This window comes from Saimiri boliviensis, chromosome 2 (assembly GCF_048565385.1).
Source record: "Saimiri boliviensis isolate mSaiBol1 chromosome 2, mSaiBol1.pri, whole genome shotgun sequence".
NCBI classification, from domain to species: Eukaryota; Metazoa; Chordata; class Mammalia; order Primates; family Cebidae; genus Saimiri; species Saimiri boliviensis.
The window spans coordinates 174,637,428-174,660,775 of NC_133450.1; positions in this window are offsets into that span (position 1 = coordinate 174,637,428).

Sequence of the window (23,348 nt, forward strand, 5' to 3'; positions counted from 1 at the left end):
TCTGGCTCTGTGTAGAAGTAGTGTAAGGAAATGGAGCAGAAAAGAACAGTATGGGTCAAGTTTAACTCACATCCACCCCCACACATGTGTACGCTGCTTGACGTAGTCACAAAACCTGCAATGTGTAATTTGCTCAATCATGACCATGAGTCACTGTAAAAGCTACTACGAAGGCAGTTCAAAAAAAGCATATTTTTGTTATAACTTTAGTTCTCAACCATAAGCAATTTAGGGGACATTTGGCATTGCCTGAAGATATTTTTGGCTGACACTACTGGGCAAAAGTCAGGGATGTTACTCAACATCCTAAAGTGCACAGGACAGCCCCCCATAACAATAAATTATATGGGCAAAATGTCAATACTACCAAGGTTGAGAAACCCTGGTTTAGAGCGCAACACTATTTCTTGGACAGCACAACTACTATACTCCAGCTGCCTCTCTGATTCTGTCTCCTCATCTGTAAAATAAAGATGATTATAGTGCCTGCTTTGTTGTGTTGTTATGAGGATTAAATGAATCTGATTTATGTAAAATATTTAAAACCATGCCTATAACATAAGTAGGTGCTAAATAAATGTCATTGTTATCATCACCAGCATTGTCATCATCAAAGCTTACCACCATGTAAAGCAGAAATTCCCAAAGCACGCCCTTTTAGTAGGTGAATTCTTGGGATGAAAAAAGATTCTATGGTCAAATAAACTTGGAAAATGGTGGGTTAAAATCAGACAGGTTTCTTTGTTGTGGAAATTCTTGGAATCTCTATTAAGCAAAAAATAAAGGACATGCAGAATTTTACAACTGATCTCACCAAAGAATCCAATGCAGAATCTTGCAGGACTGAGCATGCTTTTAGGGAAAGGCTGGTGTGGTGAAAGGGCATATATTGAGAATTATTAAGAATTCAGCTCTCGAGTTTATCACTTATCTGCCATGAGGCTGGGTAAGTCCCTTGACCTTCCTTGTCTTCAGTGAACCTTGGCTTCAGTGATCGCCATCTCACACACACTCACACTCACACACACACACACACACACACACACACACACACTTGGCCCTTCCAGATCAGAAAGTTCCGCCTTTCTGATGCTCCTGTTTGTGGCATATCACTACAGTCCTCAAAGACATGCATTGTCAGATGGCAAGGATGCCAGGGTCAAGCAAAATAAAGAGCTATGACAATTCCCAGGATGATTCTGCTCTCTAAATTCCTGTTATGAAGGAAGCTCAAATATCCAATGTGGGAAATCAAGATGAACATGATATAGAAACTAGCCTTAACTGCTGTGCTTTTACAAATGCAGTCTAACTTTTTAAACAGAAAGCAGAGCTAGCAAAGAAGAATATAGAAGCAATTTTTTAAAGTCTCAGCTACTTAAAGTGTACACAGGTATCATCTCCTCAATTATCTTTCAGGTGCTCAATAAAATCGGCAGAGAATATGGCAAGAAAGGATTGCTACTTCAAGAAACTAAAACTCTTACTTGGGGAGAAAAATGCACATATGTTAGGCATTCACTGAGTGCTCTGACGGAGGTTTCAGCAAACGTCAATGGGAGCAGAGTCATCTCAGTTATTGCCATTTTTGATAAGTCAAATGCACAACAGCAGAATACAAAATAAAATTTAAAATTTGAATATAAACATATCTTTTATTTGGGTTTCCAAGTAAGCGTTTTTATACCACCTTATTGTTCAGCCATCATCAACAGGTGCTAGGAAGGTATTTAAACTGTAGGGTATGTGTACTACCTGCCATTCACTCTGCTCTTCATCCCTCTGAGTGCACTGGTAGAGTCTGGCCTGAATCCTCTATGACAGGGATGTAATTTTCTGGGGTACAAAGTGAAGAGGGTATGCCTCATATTGTCAAGGGCATGATTTCTTCATATTACCTTAAGATACTTTAAATTGTATAACTGGAATCTTTTACTTTGGAAGAATAGCCAGTATACATGTAGGTTATCCTTTCTTTTAATACCATTAAAGTCCATACACATTTCATGATTGCACAGCATGTGTAATGTTGGGGTCAGGGAGGGAGAAACCGAGACGTACACTAAGACTCTTCTAACCTCAGCAATACTCTTAACCAAGGTTCTGCTTATATTAAACAGGCCGTAGTAACTGATAAGCAATATCTGCTCATTTCCTCATTGTTTGTTCACTCTTACATGACTATGCATAAACTAGTGTCATTTTCTAGAACTCCACAGGTTACACTAACTCTATTTCAGATGACAAACTTGTTCATGTTGTTTTTTTCTTTCGATGCCTTATGTTTCAGATGAATTTAAATCTATGTAGTCGCTGTTTTTCATTTTTTCATTTTCAGACACGAAAAGAGACAATGGCTTCCTCTTTTCAAACTGCTTTAGGATATTCTTTTGACCAGAATCTCTTTCAAAATGTTGAGGTCTAGTTGTCTTTGGTGGTGTCCCAGAATGCTGTTTTACATCATCCTGCTCTCAACCTATCACCCCATACAAAAGCTTTGCTTTCCTAGAATATAACCACTCTGCTCTGGTGAGCCTCAAAAGAAAAACCCTGATTTTCAAAATCTAAAGCTTTTATTACTTTTACTATTTAAAACCAATTTTCCATTATAAAATTTATTGTTTATATTTTTACTTTTTTTCTGATATAAATGTGTTTAGTTTTGTCTTTAACCTTTTTGCTTTGACCTTTGAAATGATTCTATTATCAATTTTTTGCTATTGAAGCTACTTTGGTTTCTTTGCATTTTAATCATTGTTCTGTTTCATCTGCATACTGGCTCCGTTCACTGTTTAGCACTCTCTTTTGGCTCTGTTATTGTATCCCTATGCTGAATTTCAGACACTGCAAAATGTGAGCCCCAAAAAGGGCTTTTGCATTTACCCTATTCAGGAGTGCAGGGTCATTAACCACCACAAGATAAAAACTGGTTCCAACTTCCTTTGCCATCTGGGATAGAAAGCAGTGGGAAGCCCTGAGAGGGAAGGCAGACTAGTGCTACAGGGAAAGCACAGGTTCAATAGTGCTTCACCTGGATGTGGATGTGCCTGTGTGTATGGGATGGTCGTGTCCTCACATGAGTTCCCATAAGTTCCCTAGAAGAGTTACAGTAACAGCAGTCATGTGAAACTTAGCAAGGAGAACTTTAAGATGGATCACACTTTAAAAACTCTAAGGTAGCCCCAAAGTGGGTCCTCAGTTTACACACTGATAGCCCAGGCAACTCACCCAAAGCCACAAGGGAGTAAACACTAGAGATTCAGCATGCAAACCCAGATCACTTCCTCTAATACTGGAACCAGCAAAGCACCATATCCACCTTATTCTTTGACTTTTACTTTTTCTCTTGTGGATTAAGTTTCATGAAATCTTGTTTCAATACACATCTTAATGATAGCTGGCTCTGAGAGTTGTCTCTCAAGACCTACAACTTCAACAGACTTTATACCCACAGACAAGATCCATATATCCACACCAATTATCAGGTGTGATAATACTGAAGAGAGAATTATCATTTTTAATGTTAAGCTACCCATACTTGTTACTATACTTCACAAGCAAATATCAGAACTTTCTTATTTTTTGAGACAGAGTCATGCACTGTCACCCAGGCTGTAGTGCAGTGGCATGATCTCGGCTCAATGCAATCTCTGCCACCTGAGTTCAAGCAATTCTCCTGCCTCATCCTCCTGAGTAGCTGGGACTACAGGCGTGCGCCACCATGCCCAGCTAATTTTTTTTGTATTTTTAGTAGAGACAGGGTTTCACCATGTTGGCCAGGATGGTCTTGATCTCCTGATCTCGTGATCTGCCCACCTCAGCCTCCCAAAGTGCTGGGATTACAGGTGTGAGTCACTGCACCCGGCCCATATCAGAACCGTCATAGGCAAAGCCATATTATCCTATTATTCATTCGCTCATTGGTTGTTTTAAGAAATACTCACCCATCACCAACTTTGGGTTAGGTGCCTCAAAGACTATACCTATATTCCAATTCCAGCGCCATGACTCTAAAAACAATTATCTATATGGTCTTTTAGAATGGCCTTCAGAGAAAATTTACAAACCATCTGAAATATCAGACTTAGTACTTTAAAGATACTAGTTACTTCTTTTGGTCATAAACATTAATTACTACCTATACCATCTGTGTCTTTTGCCAGACTCAGACATGAAGAACTTTAAACTAGTTCTAAAAATTAAAAATAAAATATGTGCTGAAGACACATATTATTTTATTATAAAAATAAAATAGCTGAAGACATTCAAAATGCTATACAAATGACTCCCAAACAGGTTTCAAGAAGAGATCCACAAATATTCTGCTTAATGAATGTGATATATAACAAAGTAATCAAGAGCAGAGACAAAGAAATAGGAAAGACATGGGTTGGAGTCCCACTATTACAACATTTATTAGCTGTCTGACCCCTTTAATCTCACTAGACCAGTTTTCTTGTTTATAAAATAGGAACAATCATGGCTCCTAGATGGGAGACTAATTTGAAGTTTATCTGCAGTAATATAGGTAAAGCATAGAACCCAGAAAATGATCAACAGAAAGAGCTATTATTGTTATCATTGCTCTGACAATTAGAAGAGTTGGATGCAATTTATTTTAATATTTACTTTTGAACAAAAGATTTGGATGAAGCTGATACCCTGACAGTTCTGGAAAATGGTTTTGTGTTAGTTCCAGTTAATATTTTAGATATGTTCTGAAATAAAAGTAGATGATAATCAATTATGTGGCTCCATTTATATTTTAATATTTTATTTCCACTTATATTTTATTATTTCCAGTAAAAGTTATAGCTTAGTTAATAGAGCTATCTAACACATAGTAATTTGCCCATTCTTCTGAAATATGTCGTCTTATTATTTCTACTTCAATAAATTTTGCAAAACAAAAAGACCACCAACACTTATGATTAACATAATGAACTCTATCTTCAAAAGGAAGATTTACTTTTCAAATAAATCTGTTTTGTAAAGTATTCTTAACTGGGCTAGGCTATAATTAGCTTTCCATTTTTATTTGTTTCCTTTTGACAATGTGTTAATTTATAAAAGGAAATATAGAACATTCGCTTTGACCAATTGCTAAATACATTTATTTCAAAGGGAAACTGAATCTTTGAAATGTTTTGATCATCTTTGTCAGTACATAAGATTTACGGCTATTTCTCCAGAACCTGAAAACCTCTTAGCAGCAACAATAAAAGTTATATTCAAGATTTATTCTTCAAAAAACAATCTAGTTGGGTAGTCTTTTATATTTCTTTCTATTACCTTTCCATATAGCCTTCTTTTGTCTACGAAAATATTTTCAGTCATTTCTGGTTATTGAAAGAAAATACCTTTTGGCTCATATTACTTAATATTTAATATTAATATGTCAGTAAATTTTTCTTTATATAAAACTAGAAACTTGTTTCCAGAGATTAAAAAGTTATGATAAAATTCTAATTGTTTGATTATTAGAAGCAATTAGAAAACTACTTAACAAATACCAGTCCAGGTACTAACCTGTAATTTTTACTTTGAATTGCAATTCAAGTTGAATTGCAATTCAAGCTACTGTTTTTCATGACCTCCACTCAATTTGCATGAACATATTCTTTTGAAAAGTGAATTAATATTGCAGTTTTCATTCTGTTAAAAAATCCTAATACCAATTCCAAAAGCATATATAAGCAACCTAAAAGGTTATCATTATTAATGTGCTAGGAAACATGAAGCAATGATATAAAATTACTAAACTCCGGCTGCAAGCTAGGGTTTGTGTGTTTCTCTTCAAATTTAATCTACTTCCATTCTCACTTATAAAATGGAAATGAGTTTTGAATCATGGCACAGAATATGAAAAGAAAATGTCAAGTGGCAATATTACCAGTTAATTACTTGCATACCCATTCTAGTTAAAAGCTAGTTAAATCCTAATTTAAAAGGCTTCATTTACTTTATGTGGATTTTACTTCAGAGAGCTCACACTTTTAGTGCTTTAGTCCACTGCTTCTTACTCGAAATTCTTTATTTAGTTAATGAAGTTGAGATAATCAGTAAAATGTTTGATCAGTGAGGTTTAAAGAAGGAAAAAAAATGACCAAAACTTCACAGGATTATCATCCAATAATGACTTTATGACTGGAATTTCTACTCCAACATGTGCTATCATTAAAATATCTCAAGTTATTTTAGATAGCAATATCTTATCAGTTTGACTTTTGAGGAAATCAATCCTTTGCTTGCATTTGAACCTTGGACTCTAAAATAGTTTCACCTCACATACTAGAAGTTTCTGGAGCCAGACTTCCTGAGACGATTTCTTTATCTTATTTTATACATGTCCAATTTACTAACATGGCCCAAGTCCACCTGAAATTCGGCAGAGGTAAGACCTCAGTTGTCAGACAACACTGTTTTTTAGATGAAGTTCTTTTTCCTTTCCTGCCTCTCTCAGAATCACAATTACCTCTAAGCAAAGAACCTAGATTTAAAATACAGAGAAGAAAATCCAACACAGAATTTAAAGAACTTTTCTGTAACCAATGCTATACCTTCTTGGTCACTTTAATATTTCCATCTTACTGTATTTTTCCCCTCTTCCAAATTGCAGAAGTACTCTATAGAAGAAAATCATGCACAAAACAAGAACTACAATGCAAACTCTTAATAATTCAAAAGAAGTGGAAAACTTCATAGATTCTTGAGCCACAGTCCCCTACATGCTACCCACCTGGGAGGATTTACAATCAAATCATAATCTTTTTTTTTTTTTCTTTTTTTCTAATTAGGTTGAAAGTAATATAAATAAGGCTACTGCCTATACACAAATGGCACTAATTTTCCCATTTGGGTCTGAGTCTTTTAACTTTAATGTTATGCCCCTGGCAAGGAAGTAAAGCTGAATTGGACAAGAGTAAAACATTTTCGTGGGTTTGATCTGCTTCGGATCTTAAAGTTGGCTTTACAAAGGGCAGAGAAGGACTCCCTTCACTACTGGTAACTCACAGGAATCAGTGTAAAAGGACTGTGGGGAATTAAGACTCAGAACTTCTTTACTGGCTCTGATTCATGTGGACACAGGCTTACCAGACAGAACTAGGATCAACCCATGTAGCAGGTTTTATTAATTTTCTCTAGACAATCTTTCATCTCTTAGTAGTCGATCCTTTGTCAGAGGCAGCACAATTACAGAAATGGAAACTGGGACACATACTGCTTAGCATAAATGTTTCCAAGGCAAATAAATATGGCATTTTTCCCTTGCTAAAATTTTTGTTAATATAATTATTATTTTACTCAAAAAAATCAGTGCTATTTGGACCTTGCTCTTAAAGGAAAATTACTTATTTAATCAATTTTTATAACACATTTAATTAGAAATTGGCTTCTAAATTAATGCTGACTAGCTTGGAAGCCGGTATTTAGACAAAACAGAGTAAGTTGTGCATTTGATAAAGCCATGATTAAGGATTTTCAGATGAGATTCATTTTTTTCTGTTGTCTGTTGTATATTAGAACAACCAATAACTATATTCTAGCAAAAAATTCAATTACACAATAAGGCAGAAACTTCTAGGAAGTCTGAAAGTAAGTTTTGTTCCCAGACTCTTTTTACTCTCCTCCCTATTGCAAACCAGCACACATATATACCATAATTATGCTTGGATTTTCTCCCCTTCATCTCGACTCTTCCCAAAATTATTTTAATAATTTCCTGAACTCCCCTCTCACATAAGATGTGGAGAAAAAAAGCCTCAATATCGACAAATATAGCAAGCACTTACATTGTACAAATAAAATAACTGACTTTCTAAACACGTATTCATATTTTAAAAGATGACATAGTTAAGAAGCTGCCAGTGAAGCTAGTTTATAATACAAAGATCAAATTTCACTGTTTTTTAGTTCAGAGTGACCTACCCAAGATTCAACAAAAGTTTTTTTTTCCTCATTTCTATGAAAGTTTCTGAAACACTTGGGAGATTAATTCTAAGGAAATAGTCCTGACATCAATAAACTGCTCAAGCCTAAGTACCGATTCTTTTGTTACTTCATTTTATTATTAAAAGAACTATCAAAAACATTACTCTCTAAGAATCTTATCATTATATGTATTTTAAAGTGACTTCAGAAAGCCATTTTATTTTAAAGCTGAATTTCGTTCCTCAACTGTTAATAACCTGGGATTGCATCTATTGCTTTTTTACAGTTAAAAATTTGTTCAGAGACCCCACGATGTTTGTATGCCAAAGCTACCTATGCACACACAATGAAGAAAAACTATGGCAATTATATGAAAAATTTAATGACATCTGTCATTAAATGTCAATATTTCAAGTAAAACATTTCGTACCAAAACCTATTACTGAAGAAAAGAATTGTTAAAATACATGAATTAAAGTATTTTTAATTATCCCAAATAGGTACCCAACAAATTGAAGTACAGCTTAGGTTTTTAGGCAAACCAAGTTGACTACTTTTTTTTTTTTAATCTGAGAAAAACATGGTATGCGGGAAAATTCTATTTTATTCAGTTCAATACTGTTCATTTGAACATATGAAATTTATAAGTATTCAATCTCTTTGAAATTATAAAAATATAATACACAATTTTATACTACCTTCTAATTTTACTTCCTCAAGCATTTGTTATAGGTTCTAGAATAGCTATCTAGCTATTACATTGTACAAAAAAGTGACCCTCCAATTTCTTTCCACTTCTAAAAAGATGCTTAAATACAAAACAAAGAATTTTTATATCTCCCTTATTTAAAATTCGAAAAAGGGCCAACAATCCACATGACAGGTCAAACATTTTGTCTCTGTTATACACTTTTCAAAATTTCTAAGACTGAAAAATTATAAAATTTCAAAATTCTGTACTTTCTTAAAGAGCCTGACTTCCACACTCAACTACCATCTAAGCAATATTCACATGTACAATAAAGTTAGTAATATGGTATAGAAAATAAACACTTCAAGCTGATAATTCCATAAAGTCTAATAATTCTATTAAAATAAACACAAGTCAAAATTTTCTATTTTAGGGCCCAAAATTCAACTTGAAATATTTTTTACATGCTAAGATTAAAGCAGCTGCCCAACTTTCATGATGCTCTGTCTCAGGTTAAGGAAAAAAAGGGAAAAGAGGGAACTACAGGTCTTTGAGTGCCTTAAATCACTGCTTTTTTAACTTTTTTGCCTTAAAACCAAGATAAAGTTCTCACCTAAAGATTAACCTCTGAAAACAATGAAAAATAACCACGATTGGACTTTAAAAAATAATTGAAAAGTCCATCACCATACAATACTCGACAACAAACCAATCAACACTTGGCTGTCATTTTTAAACCCAACTTTTACAAATTCAAGCAAAATTTATTCAAAATAAAATGCAAAATACAATATTGTTTCAATTTTGGCCCACAAGAGAAACACTTCAATGCAGAGGTAATAAACTCCAGCGAAAATAGGATCATTTTCCTAATTCCACTTCAAAGCTGCCACGATTTCAATAAGGAAGTTGAAAGGCCCGATTCCAGAAACTAGAGGTTCCCGGAAAGTGAGAAGCGTCTGGCCACCGCCTCAGCTCCAAGACCAGGTATAGGTCTTGAGCCGTCATTCTCAGTTCTATTACCACTAGTGCAAGGACAAAAAACGGTCCTGTAAGGTGTCCATTAAGGGGTGACTCTTGCCTAAGGCTTCCTAAACCCTCCTGGCAAATCCGCGCTAAGTGAACGTTTCCGCTGTGTTTTTTTAACGACTGCCATTGTCTCGCTAGAGAATCGGAGGCTCTTTCAGAAGAAGTACTGTTGGAAAAACTGGGATTTTACAAAGCATCACTTTCTCAGCTGCACAGGGCAAAACCAAACTTTAATCCTACTAGGTAAGTTCTAAACCACAAGCGTAAATTCTCTCTTAAGAGGACGAAGCTAAGTTTTAAAGTGACAGGAATTTTAGGTGGTAGTCTGAAAGCGCTCTCGGCCAACACGCTCAAGGACACACACAACTCCTTCATCACGGTTTAGGGACAGAGAGCGGACCTGTGACTTCGAACACCGACCGAGGATGACAACTTGAGATCTGCGCAAGAGGCGGCGGCGGTTCCGCGAAGAGCCGAGGGCGGCCGGCGCTCCGGGATGCGCCGGACCCCGCGGCAGCATCCTCGTTCGGGCGCCGCGGACGCCGGCGGTCCCGGGACCCAGGCGCCGACCGCCACGTGCCCAGGCCCCGAAGCCTCCTCAACTCCGCGAGGGACGCGCCCCCTACCCGCTCCCAGCGCTGCAGGACCGAGGCTCTCCCAGCTTACCTGAGGGTCCGAGTAGGACGGCAGAGGCGCCACCCGGTCTCGCCTAGGCGCCCAAGCAGGGGCCTCTTCCCGGCCCCCGCCCCTTGCCCCCGGCCCCGAGACCGGACGGCTCTCGCAACTCCGCCTCCCAGCTCCGGCCCGGGACCAGGCGGTCCCCAGCCGGCTCAAGCGCCGCGGCCAGGGACGCGCGTCTTTTTCCTCCAGGCGCCGGACGTGGAACCTGCGCGCCCCTGGCTGCGTCCCAAGTTATGCGCAGGTCGAAGCTGCTCACGAACCTCCACCGAGGAGGCCGCCCGGGTCCCCGAGCCCTCGCTCCCGGGAGGGGCGCGCGGGAGTGAACATTCCCGCACCTTCGCCGCATCCACACCTGCCGCCACTAGGGCCTCCAGCGCCGCGACTCCGCCCCGACTCCGCCCCTCCCCGCCCCCTCCCGCCCCCTCCCGCCGTTCCTGCTCCCTCTCCAGCAGCCGCCGCCGTGGAAAGGAGGGGGAGGGAAGAGGCGCCTGGACAGGTCTGCGGGAGCCGCCGCGCGGGGCCTCCTCCCTCCGCCCCGGACGGGACCCAGGTTTCTCCAATACAGCTCCCGAGTGCCGGAATTTAGTGTGGGGAGCGGCGACCACTACGCTCGCTTTAGGCACAATAGCCCTTTGCAGGTGGGAGTGTCTCTCAGAGTCAGAGCTAAGGGAGAGAGTCCGAGCTCGCCCTTGTACTCTCCGAATGCAAACTTAGCAAGTTGAACAGCGGAAGTTCCTCCTAGGCCGGACCCGTGCTCCTCTAGGGGTCTTCCAGAAACGTGGCGGCTATCACAGGCCGCGGGGTATAACTAGCATTTGGAAAACGGGGGTGTCTTTCCATCTGGAGTGGCCTCTCTCCTATACTCAACCCTGCCTGTGCTTCGACGCCTATATCAGACGCCACCCCCACCAAGAAATTTTTCCAGGTACCCACCTGCGGCCAGATTGGATTTCGCCCTTTTTTGGACAGCCTGTGTGCTCTGAACCTTTCCACTGGCCCTTCCAGTGTATGAGAGCGCCTTGGGAAATGCATGGACCATCGTTAGTTTTACTGTACTATGTGGGTTCGTATTCAATACTGGAGTATACAAGCACGGATATTTATGCTTTCACAATACTTTTCACTTGGGTTTGAACTCCTTAAACATAAAGACTATAAGAAGTTGCCCATCTCTGGAAGTAAATACTGAGGGGTACATGGCAGGGTAATTCGACCACATGACCTAGCCAGAAGTTGTGGCTGTCCTGCTCAGCTGTGTCCTCTGCAAGCCCAGCATGGTAGCCTTTCACCCGGATTTCAAGGGGGAAATTATATTTCTCTCTGTGAATGCAATTAAATTTTTCAAAGGTCAGGCTAGTTACCACCAAAAAATATTCTACGAGTTGGAGGGCGGGGGTGGGAGGGTCCAAGCAAGGTTCATAGTGGTATTTTACTGATGATGAGGTAAATCTATCTCTGCATAAATGGTCATTTGTTCAACCAAAATGAAAAATATTTATCAAATATTCCCTAATAAGTTGGTACTCATTTCCTTAGCTACTTTAGAAAACATAAGTCAAATACAATTGGTTATATAAATTGTATTTGCATCAAGATTTGAGCCCAAGGACTATAAGAAAAATTAAAATTTAAAATTTTCTGCATAAGATACGGTTAAATAAAACGTTTGTTTACTATTTCCTATACCTAAGTGTATGCTTTGAGTTGAGAGGTCAGTAGTATTTAATGGTTAATAGTGTCACGTAAATGACAGCTAGGAATCACTACAGTTAGCTTAGAACAGGTTGAATTTATGAACTCCATTTTAAAGAACTGAGAAATCTCAAACTGTATGACTACCTTGACCAAGAAATAAAAAAACAAAAATCAAACAGGTTCTTGCTGTTAAAATTTCTGAAAATTCTGAAAAATGAAAATTTTAAATTAAGTCATAGTATTTTTAAAAAGCAAATATCTTAAAATCATGAAAAATGTACCTTAAGATGTAAAAGAGTGAACTTCAGAAAGAGCTGAGGGCTTTTTTAAAATGTGGTTAGTTAAAACTCGAAAGCATTCTTTGAAGTGAAAAAAATACTCTAAATTTATTATGGAAGGTATAGTATCATTGAACTCAAATAGCTTTTTTTTTTTTTTTTTTTAATTGAGACGGAGTTTCATTTTTGTTACCCAGGCTGGAGTGCAATGGCGCGATCTCGGCTCACCGCCTCGGCCTCCCAAAGTGCTGGGATTACAGGCTTGAGCCACCGCGCCCGGCCTCAAATAGCTATTTTAAACATCATAATTCTGTGAGTAACAAGTAAAAAAAAAAAAGCTTTCCTTATATGTGAGTCCCACTGGGCAAGACTCTGTCCAAAGTCCAACAGAAAAAAATATTGAACAAACAAGCATAGGTGTCGCATTTGTGGAACATACATACAGAAGGCCAAAATAATATTATAGAAAAAATTAATTGCATAGCCACAATTATATATTATGATATGATGAACAGCAAAGAACCAAAGAAGTAATTCACCACAAATAGTAAATAGACAAACAAAAACTGTCTTAAGTGTATAGTATCTTTTAGACTTCAACTGAGGCAAGCAAGCTGTTTGGTTCAAGACAAATACACATAATATCACAGTAAACCCAGAGCTAATAGAATACAGCCATCAAAGGCCCACATTAAAAAACATACAGGCACCTGTAGCTCAAACTATCTAAGGGACTTGCCCAGGGTACTTCACATACAACTTTTTTTTCCATCTTATTTCATCATAATGATAGCATCGTCTGGAATTTGAGAATTTCCTCATCAACCTTTACCTCCAAGGAGAAGATCAACCACTACTCATTTTCTAGTTGTGCCCTAAAATGAATAAATAAGTCAAAATTTCTACCAGCATTTAAATTATTTCTAAATATATAACTTAAAAAGGGTAATTTATTATTTTAGTGATTAGTAATTTCTGTACCATAAAACTTATTCTGTATTACTTGTCACATCTTTATACATTCACTGGCAACCAAGGACATTCAGAAGAGAGTGCAATAGAATATTTTATTTAAAGTTTATATATATGTATTTAAGATATATACGTATATATAATGCACACGCACACAATGTACAGCACAAATGGGAATAGAAAAGCCAAAACAATCTTTTTCCAAAATAAAGATTTATAATAATTATAAAACAAATTATTGACAGAAAATATACAAAATGTACTTTTTGTTTCATTTTTAGTTTACTTATTTAGAAATGTTTAGCAAACTCAAATTCTGGTGATTATTATTAGTATTATTTTTGAACACTGAAGTGGTGCCAGAAGCATAGGAAAGAATTTCTTAGAGACCTTTTTGGCATTTTTTGGTTTTAAGTTCTAATACGCTTTTATGTGTAAGTTAGCAGTTTAAGTGATTAATCTCTGATGACATTGACAAATATTTTTAATGTCTTCTTTATAGTAGACATGTTATATAGAAAAACTTTATATGTAAAAAGTTTATATAGAAAAAACTTGCTAAAAAGTTTTTTTTATAGTTCTTCATATAGAAAAAAACTTGCTAAAAAAGACAATACAATAGATAGCTATGCAAATGTTATCCGTTAAAATTGGATGGTGGGTGTATGAATATCTGACATTGTTTTGAAATGTTTCATAATAAAGAATAAAAGTTGAAATAAGAATATATTGCAATGAAAAAGGAAACATTGAAATTACTTTAAAATTACTTGTGATACCCCATTTATCCTTATACAGCCTTTAGCACTTTAAAACATTCAGATGGATTATCTTTCATTTGTAGGCTTATTTTTTAAATTTATTTATTTTTGTAGCTGTAATCTCATGCCTGCTACTTTTGAGTGATGGAGTTCTCACTGTGAAGAGAGAGGTGAGAAGGAAGCATTTCTGGTACACGTAGGAAGGTGAAAATTAATATTTCTAAAAGAGACAGTGTCATGCTTTTCAAAATAAATATTGTCGGTAAAACAGGAACAAGCTGAAAATGTTACATGACATTGTAACTTTATTCCATGCTAAGTTTAGAATGTTATTTTGCTTGGTAGTATTCTATTCTTTAAACATTTAGTCAGAAACACACATTTCATTTCACCTAACTTTCATAAAGTAGAAATAATAAAAGAAATATTTAAATTATTTTTAAAAACTGAATATGAAAATTTGAGCCATATTCAATTTTATTCCTGGTATGATTTTTTGATAAGAACATTTGGAGAAAGCCATAGTTTTCTCTTAAAAATGAAATGACATAGCATTGGATTGTGCAAATTTTCGTATACATAAATTTATTGAATGCTAAATCAGTTTCCAGAATTTTTCAACCTTGCTCGTTCAGCCCTCATTTTAGGAACTGTCATGAAGCTTTTCTTCATTAAAAATACAATCAACAATACTACCTGCTAAAATAAATAATAAATAATTAAAAACCTCATGAGTTGTTAACATAAAGAAAACTAATCTCTGACTCAGAAATAAGCCTTTCTTATCAATGGTTTTGTTCACCTTTGAATCATCCACATTTTGAAGAATGAAAGGATTTCAGAGCTAGCTATGAGGGAAAGTGGTGGTTCTCAACTCCAACACACTAGGATGGTACGGATATATCTACGTAGACAGGCTTCCAAATGATTATTAGGTTGTGACAGTACAATTTTTAATTCTGGCTAAGTTTGATTTTATCTCTTGCTCCTCTCTTGAAAGAAAGTGAAAGCAATGGTTTTTTAACAACCTTAAGTCTGCTCTAATATAAAGAGATAAATTATTTACACTCAGTACTTGTAACCTACCTCACAACTTACAGAGACACACAAAATATTAAGTACCATGGAAGTAAATAGAGAAATATTTAATACCAAACCCTCATCACTGTTGGTTTTATTCTAAGGGGAAAAGGCAGTTTTTTATTCTAAGGAAAAAAGTCAGTTGGGGGAAAAAAGTCACCCAACAATCCGGTGATGGCTTTCTCATTGTGTGGGTTTAGGCTTTAGCTGAGTGGTGAGATGGAGTATGGAAAGGATGTATCTGACAGGAATCTGGGAGGGGCTGCTCTAAAGTGCTTTGTAGTAGACAGATAGGATTGGTTACTAAGGTCTTACTGCTCAGTGAGTATACGCCATAGACCATCAGCATCAGCAAGACCATTTAAAACGCAAATTCCTAGGTGACGACCCAGACCTATTAAATCAGAATCTGCATTTTAAAAAGAGAGAGAGAGAAACGACTTAGAGAAAACAAAAAGTAAAGAAAACACTGGTCTCTCTCAAAGGTAACAGGTCAGCTATGGAAGAGTTCTGTCACCCTAAATGCCAGCTCAAGAAATTGGACTTATTCCTTCAAGGAATCATTTATTAGATAAAAAGAGAAAAGTAAAGAGATTGTGAACTCTGTTTTGACCCATTTTGAACAATGGTCAGGTTCTTCCATCTAGAAAAGAAAGCTCTAGGACATCCTACTTAAAGTAAAAGACTCTTGTCATTAGGCTAGCACACTAAATTAGAATGCAATAGTGTTATTTTAGAGTGGTACAGGACATGTGTCAGTCATCCTCCTTTTTTGGCATTGTAGTGAGTGCAGTGGAAAACATATTCAGGCTTTGGAATGCAGGGCATCTCATTTTTACTTTCCTCTGTCATATCTTCATTAAATTTCCAAAATCTTTGTCCTTCAGTTTGCATACCAGTAAAAATAGTAAAGAATGCTGTAATGCATACCTCATACGGTACTCTAAAAAGTAAACAAAATAATATTTATAAATTGACTAGCAGAATGGAGGGCACACCATTTATGTTTAAAAGGAGACGGGGAGAGAGAGAAACACCAGTTCCATTTCTCTTCCTCTGTAATGGTGTTGCTGCACACCTAGTGTGTTCAGTACTGTATAGAACACATCAAAGACCATCAAATGTCTTTGGGCTGTGGTTTTAAGGCTGAAAAAGCCAGCAAGGTTTGGAACCACATCAAGGATCCCAGTCCATTCCCACTCCCCATCCGATGAATGACGAGTTAAAAAGCCATGCCACTGTGCATGTTGGATACAAGAAAAAACAAGTTTACAGCAAGGGAACCTGGCATACTTCTTAAATCCCTGTCCAGCTATGGAAAAAGCTAAAATCTAAGCAGATGTCCCATTGAGACCCAAATTGTGAATGTGTCCATGTGCGTGTGTTAAAGAAAAAAATGCAGATTATCTTTATGGCCACTACTGAAACTACCTGAAAGGAGAACTAGCAGTCATAAGGGATACATGTTGGTATGTCTAATAGATATCTAATAAACTGAGCTAGGAGGCATTTATGTGGCTAGGATATGTGAGAGGGTCCTTTTCTCCCTGCTGGTTTTTTGTTTGTTTGTTTGTTTTGTAAATCTCTTGTGCCTGAGACTTGCACAGATACATTCTTACAGTGAGACTTTCTCCCTGGGGAAGTTTTCCCAGATACAGCCCTCACCTTGCTCCTCTCATGCTCAGTTGCTTTGTTTCCTGTTTTCCCATAATTAAAAACAATAACAACAACAACTCTGCAATAAGCTTTGCATTGCATCTCCTCTGCTAGCCTTTCATCGGCAAGCAACTTGCTTTATTTTTCTTTGTTTTGTTAGTCTGATTCATTTCCAAACACATGGCAGGTCCTTGAAAAATGCAGAAATGAATACTGTGATCCAATATTTGCATTTTTCAGACTTGGTATCCTACATGAGGTGTTCCATGAAAAAAAAAATTGAGAGAGAGAAATGTTCAAAAAATCTTGGGCTTAAAAAAGTTAAACTAGTTTTAAAACTAGTGATTCCTCAGACCCATTAATAGGCTGACATGCATTGTATTTCTCAAACATTTTTGGCCATCAAAACCCACTCCCACGTTTTTTGGAGTTTAGCAGGGCACAGTTTGCAAAAACAAAACTAGCCCTAGTGCAAACAAAAGCAGTCCACACATTCAGCAATGGTTCTTTAATGCTTTCTAAATTACAGACTGTAATACCATTTTGACAAAACAGAAATCTCCGTGTAACCAAAAGATTAACAATTACTAGATTTTTAACAATAATTCCATGGCATCCCAGTCCAATGAAATAATTCAGACACTCCCTGGTAGTATGTTGTAACAGGATTTCACCTGGGTTGGTTGAGAATCTGACTAATGTTATTTTACCCAAAGTAGGTCAACACAAAGGGCAAAAAAAGGGAAATATTTGGCACATGGTTTTTTCAGACAATGTATCAGCCTAGTAAACTCAGTAATTACAACTCTGGTTCTAAACAGGTACCCTGTATTTTTCAAAGGGCTTTCTCTAGCATTCCAGGAAGATGGTTTGGATGATGGATAGCAAATGAGAAAAGTGAGTGTATGAGTCAAATTCCTGCAAGTGGTGATCTTTTTTATACCAGGTTTTCCTCCTGCTGCTTTTCTACCTTCCCTGCCTCTCCTGCCTTCCCTCTGTTTTTATTTCTCCTCCTCTTCTACTCTTCAGACCACAACTTTTACCTCCTTTTGTCACATCAGGGCTAGTATAATGCTAAACTAACCCTCATTATAGTAAAAATAATATTAAAAATACATCACAGCTAGAATGGTACAGATACTGATCACCTAGAGCTGAGGGCAGCCAGAGCTCTTGAGTGAGGTCTAGAAAACTCACTCATCTGTCAGAAGCTAACCTATTCATAGCTGAATCAAAGAAAAACAGTGTCCCAGGTAAGGGGCAAGGGAGGTAAGGGGGGCACTGGAGGGTCCATGGGGCATTAGCTGTTTATATAGAATTCTATCAATACAGATATACATCAACATATACAGAACTGTACCAATATTTTACAAACCTGGTCATACCAGTGCATGCCAGATGTATGCCACCCTTAGATTCAGTAACTTTTTGCTAAATCCCTCCCAATATGCTTGGCATCATGATAGGCCCTGAAGACAGGCCCAAGAGCAAGATTTGTATCCTAGTATGAAACAAATTCTCTAAATTGTTGAACATTAGGTGATCAAGAGGTAAATCAAGATGAAGTCGTGATTTTTTTTCCATTTATCTAACTTAAACATCCATCCTAGTCTGAAATTAGGTTTTAGACAATGGGTGAAAAGGAAAAGGAAAGGAAAGAGAGGTTAAACTAGGGAATGGCAGCAGAAGACAACCTTGCTTAGGACAAGCAGAAATGCTGTGACATCACTGGCCTGTTTTGACTCCTCTTTGTCTTTTGAAGGCATTTTCTCACTTTCAGAACCGTCTTTGCTAAGCTTTCTTTGCCATGTTTTTATTGAATATTTAATTTACATAACCATGGAAATCATCGGGAAATTGTTTCTTGAACTCGTCTTTAATTTAAAAGGTAGAATAATAATATAGGAGAGTGTCTTTCCTATTCAGGGTATTAACAAATAATGAATTTGTATCCTGTTTGCTTTGACGTAATGAAAAGTTATTGCTTATATAAAACATGGTTATTTGAAAATTTATTTTCATCATTTGAAATATACTTTGAAACTCAACCCACATCACTCTGGCGCAGTTTCAAAAGGAAAAGCTCCTCACTGAGTTCCTTCTTCCAAACAGTTTCAAACTCCATTCACATGTAAGTCTCACAAAAATGCTATCAGCTGGAATCAAAATCTCCATTTTAATAAGGAAATCGAAGTTCAGCTAAGTTACGTAGTTGCTGACAAATAAACATGGCATGTAGCAAAATCACCATTTGACTCCAGCTCATAAGGCTCTAAATCAAGGAACTACTAAGTCGATCTTTCCTAACAAATTAATCGAATTTCCTTAAAGTCTCTTACATCACCATGTAAAGTACCATCACACATAACTGCTAATTGAAAAACTCACCAGAAGAAGAAAATTGAGATTCAATACACAAATGACCAATTTGCTATGTAACTGTTAGGTTACAAGCCACCATTCACCTGAGTATGTTCTAAAGTTGAAACAGACCTAATATACATAAAACAAATGTCAAAGCTTCTTTGGCTCATGTAATCCATATATATTATATTTCTAAAATCAAAATAAACTTCTATTGTCTAATGTGAATTCAAAGCAATCGAGTCCTTTTCATCCAAAACAATACAATGTGAAAACTTAACCGAAGGCTACCTTGTTTGCTTGCTCGAGTTTCTCTTAAGAATCAGTACTAAATTTATAGATATATGTATACACTCATAGGTTAAAAAGTGGACTCTTTGCCAAGCAGGTTGATTCTCTTTCCTCCTCAACATTGTTTCTTCAGCCTTTTCCCCTTCCCTGCAGATTACTTTGGACAATATCCTTAAATATGATGAAAGCTTGATGTGGAAATAAAAGCATTATATAAAAAACAGAAAATGAAAACTTTTATGAGAATGAACAAAGATAAAGATAAAAATGTATGTGCATATATATGTATATGTGTTAATACACAGTTTGTATAGCAGTCATACAGTTTGCACTCTACCATAAAAAGATAGATCTAAGAAGATAATGGGAGCAAATAGTAGGAACAGCACGACCATTGAAATTTATAAAATAACAAAAGGTAGAGACTTGTTCTCTGAATCCTAGAATCCATAAAATTATAAAAAACAACAAAAAAAGCTGTTTGTGGGTAAAATCAGGGATGAATATACAAGTGTGATAATAATTATAATATGTAAAATTTACCAGTGTTCGAAGAATAATTTATGTTAAGCATAATTTAACTCTTCTCAACAGCTAAATACCATAGAGGTGTCATTTTGACAATTGACTATTTTGATACCATACATGGGCATAAGTGCCTATTAATGAGTTCTAGTTAACAGAATACTGAATAAATGCACTTTTACTGAATACTATGCATTTATTGTGGTATTTAAGACATATGGGAAGATGATTTTCTTTGCACATAAGATTGTAAACTCTTGAAAGCTTAAACAATGCAGTCAGTGCAGCCTAGAAAATGACATAAATTCAAAAGTAATTTAGTTTGATTCGTAAAGTGAGCTTTAATGGAACCTAGAGATATTTGGGGGAAATTTCTAGCTTTAAGAATAACAACAGAGAAAAACACCAAGAAGCAAAGCACAAGGCTGATAGCATCCACTAGTTTCTAACATTTCTTATTTTCTTGTAATTAAACTCTTGAGATTACATATATTAATCTGATTATGTATAAATACTCATCATGCTTCCAGCATAATTTAGGAAAAAACTGGATATATATTCATTAAGTTGTATGCATTTCTAGAGGAACAATTTTTCTGTCTTAGTCCATATTAATATTTGTGAAGAGAAAGGACGAGAGTTTTTGAAATGAAATCTATCTTCTAACCAAATTAGTTTTACTTTTCTCATTTAAATGTATTTGAGCAATAAAAATATGAAAGTCATTATTGAAACACAATGAAGGTTAGTGTTTTTTTTATTTTAAAAAAATATCTTGGAATTGATATGTTAAAGCTTTGCTCAAACTAGGTTAAATCACTGATTTTATATTAGTCCACTAACTCTTAAGACATTCTTCACTTGTTAAGATGCTGCTGTCTCTGGCATTTAAGAGAAGTATGGCTTACTAAATTAATATGACATCATTCTTTTTCTCCACTGGTGTACAACTTCTAGTTTCCTAAGTGCATTCTCAGAAATGTGTTCTTTTCATACTTTGCTTTGTCAGATTATTTTAAACAAAATCTTTTAATATACATTTACAGTACAAGTTCAACATTGAAGAGCTTTAAGGTGTAATCGCAGAAAACTGGAGATGGAACGTGCCCAAGCAGGCTATCTAAAGGCCAGACTCTTGCCAAATAAATTACCTCTGTAGAGAACAATGTCATTTTTTATTTCTTTGTATATTTAAATCTTTTAGAAATTATCCTGGATTCTAACAGAGCTGATAATTAAGATATCTTTTTCATTTTCTTGTCTGCTGTTCAATTAACTTTTAGCAAATATAATTGAAATATTACTTCACATTTGTTCTTCATGCATACATTCTTCCTGTTGTTTCTGGAGAAGTAAACCTTTTGCTGATACAAAATGAGCAAATAAGAGGATTACTTAGCTTTTCAATGACAAAGTAAGAGAATGGAAGAAAACCCAAGAAGTGGACTTAGAAATAGAAAGGCAAATCTGTTCAAATGGCATTGTGTTTCATATTATGTTGTTCAGTATTTATCTTTTTACCACTGCTAACACTCAAGGCTCCCTCCCACCTCCACCAAAAAATATCAGGAATGTAAAATATTTTCCTTTAGAAAACCAGAATTTAAAAGATAGAAACAAGCACAGTACTGCCAGCAGTAAGGGGTGAGATTATTCCGTAGGAACAGGAGAGATGGTCAGGGCCAGAGGAATGAACTTTGTTTAGAGCCATACATAAAGTAAAAGGCAAAGGATATGATAATAAAATGAAAGTGGACAATATCATTGAAAGTGGACTAGAGACGAATAGGAGAGTGGTGCTCAGTTTGTGGACCCTATAGAACCCCAGAGATAAGAACAATTCATTAGTAATTCATTACTCACTAGACATCTAATATGTATCCTGCCTTCTACCAAACACTGGCTAAGAATACAATAATGTAAACTAGAATCCCACAATTTTGCTTCTAGGTGGGGAACACACAACTAGGTAAACAATGGTTAATAGTATTCTCTTTTGTGTTAAAGATCTTAAATAAGAGGAGATTGCCAGGCGCGGAGGCTCACACTTGTAATCCCACAACATTGGGAGGCTGAGGTGGGCAGATCACTTGAGGTCGGGAGTTCGAGACCAGACTGACCAACATGAACAATCCCTGTCTCTACTAAAAATACAAAGTTAGCTGAGTGTGATGGTGCATGCCTGTAATCCCAGCTATTCGGGAGGATGAGGCAGGAGAATGGCTTGAACCCTGGAGGCGGAGGTTACAGTGAGCTGAGATTGTGCCATTGCACCCTAGTCTGGGCAACAAGAGCAAAACTCTGTCTCAAAATAAATAGAATGAGAGGAGTTGGGTGGAGTGAGCAAAGAAGACTGGCAACCTTTGCTAGAAGGTTTCTATTCAGCTTTGCCCCTGGACACCTCTCTCTGTCACTGGTGAAACTGCTCCCTTAGCATTTAGGCCTGTGTCATAGCAGAAAGTGATTTCTCTAGAATAATTCTTATTTTAGAAGGTGATTTCAAGGACAAAAATTATTGTAGCTTACAGCACAATTAGATTGCTAGCTGTTACCAAATTCTCTTTGTAATTTATTTTATATCTTTTCTCTTTATTCACTGTAGCAGAAGACAGTACAGAGAAAGACGCCTTGAATATAAAAATATACCATGGTACAAAACTATTTGCTAACAAATTTGGTTTACTTAACTATGGAATCAAGTCAGGAAAATTGAACTGAGAGAAATCATAGAAATGGTTTTATCTAACTTTCTCATTTTACAAATGAGAAAATAAAGTCTAATGAGATGTACCAACTTACTTGTAGTCACATAACTCATTACTGATAAAACCCCATGTCTACAGATTCCATGTTCTTACCTTTATACCACACTGTTTCTCCTTGCAGTATTTTCCTACTTAAAATGACACTTTACATATTAATAACCTATAAATTTGGACATTTCGGGTTATGTTATGGTTCGAAAGTGCTTAACTTGGAGCCAGTCAGCCCTGAACTGGAATCATGTTCAGCTCAGCTACTAAGTAGCTATAGAACTTTGACAACTTGATTATTCATTCACAACTTGAACTTATGATAGCACTTACTGTATCTCAGCTACATTTTTAAGTGCTTGGAAAGTAGCAAACAAAAACTTACATTTTTGTTAAGGGATAATGACAAACGTAACTAAATATTTACTGTGTCAAGTGTGATACATCTAGGAAGAAAAATAAAGCTGGATGAGGGGTCAGAGAATGACAGAAAGTTTTATAAAAGGTATTAGGAAAAGTCTCTGTGATAATAATAGCTAATGTTTATGGAGTTCTCAGTATGTCCTAAATAATTTACATTTACTTGCCTTTAAATCCTCACATTATGCTATGAAATAGGTCCTGTTAATATCTCTCCTTT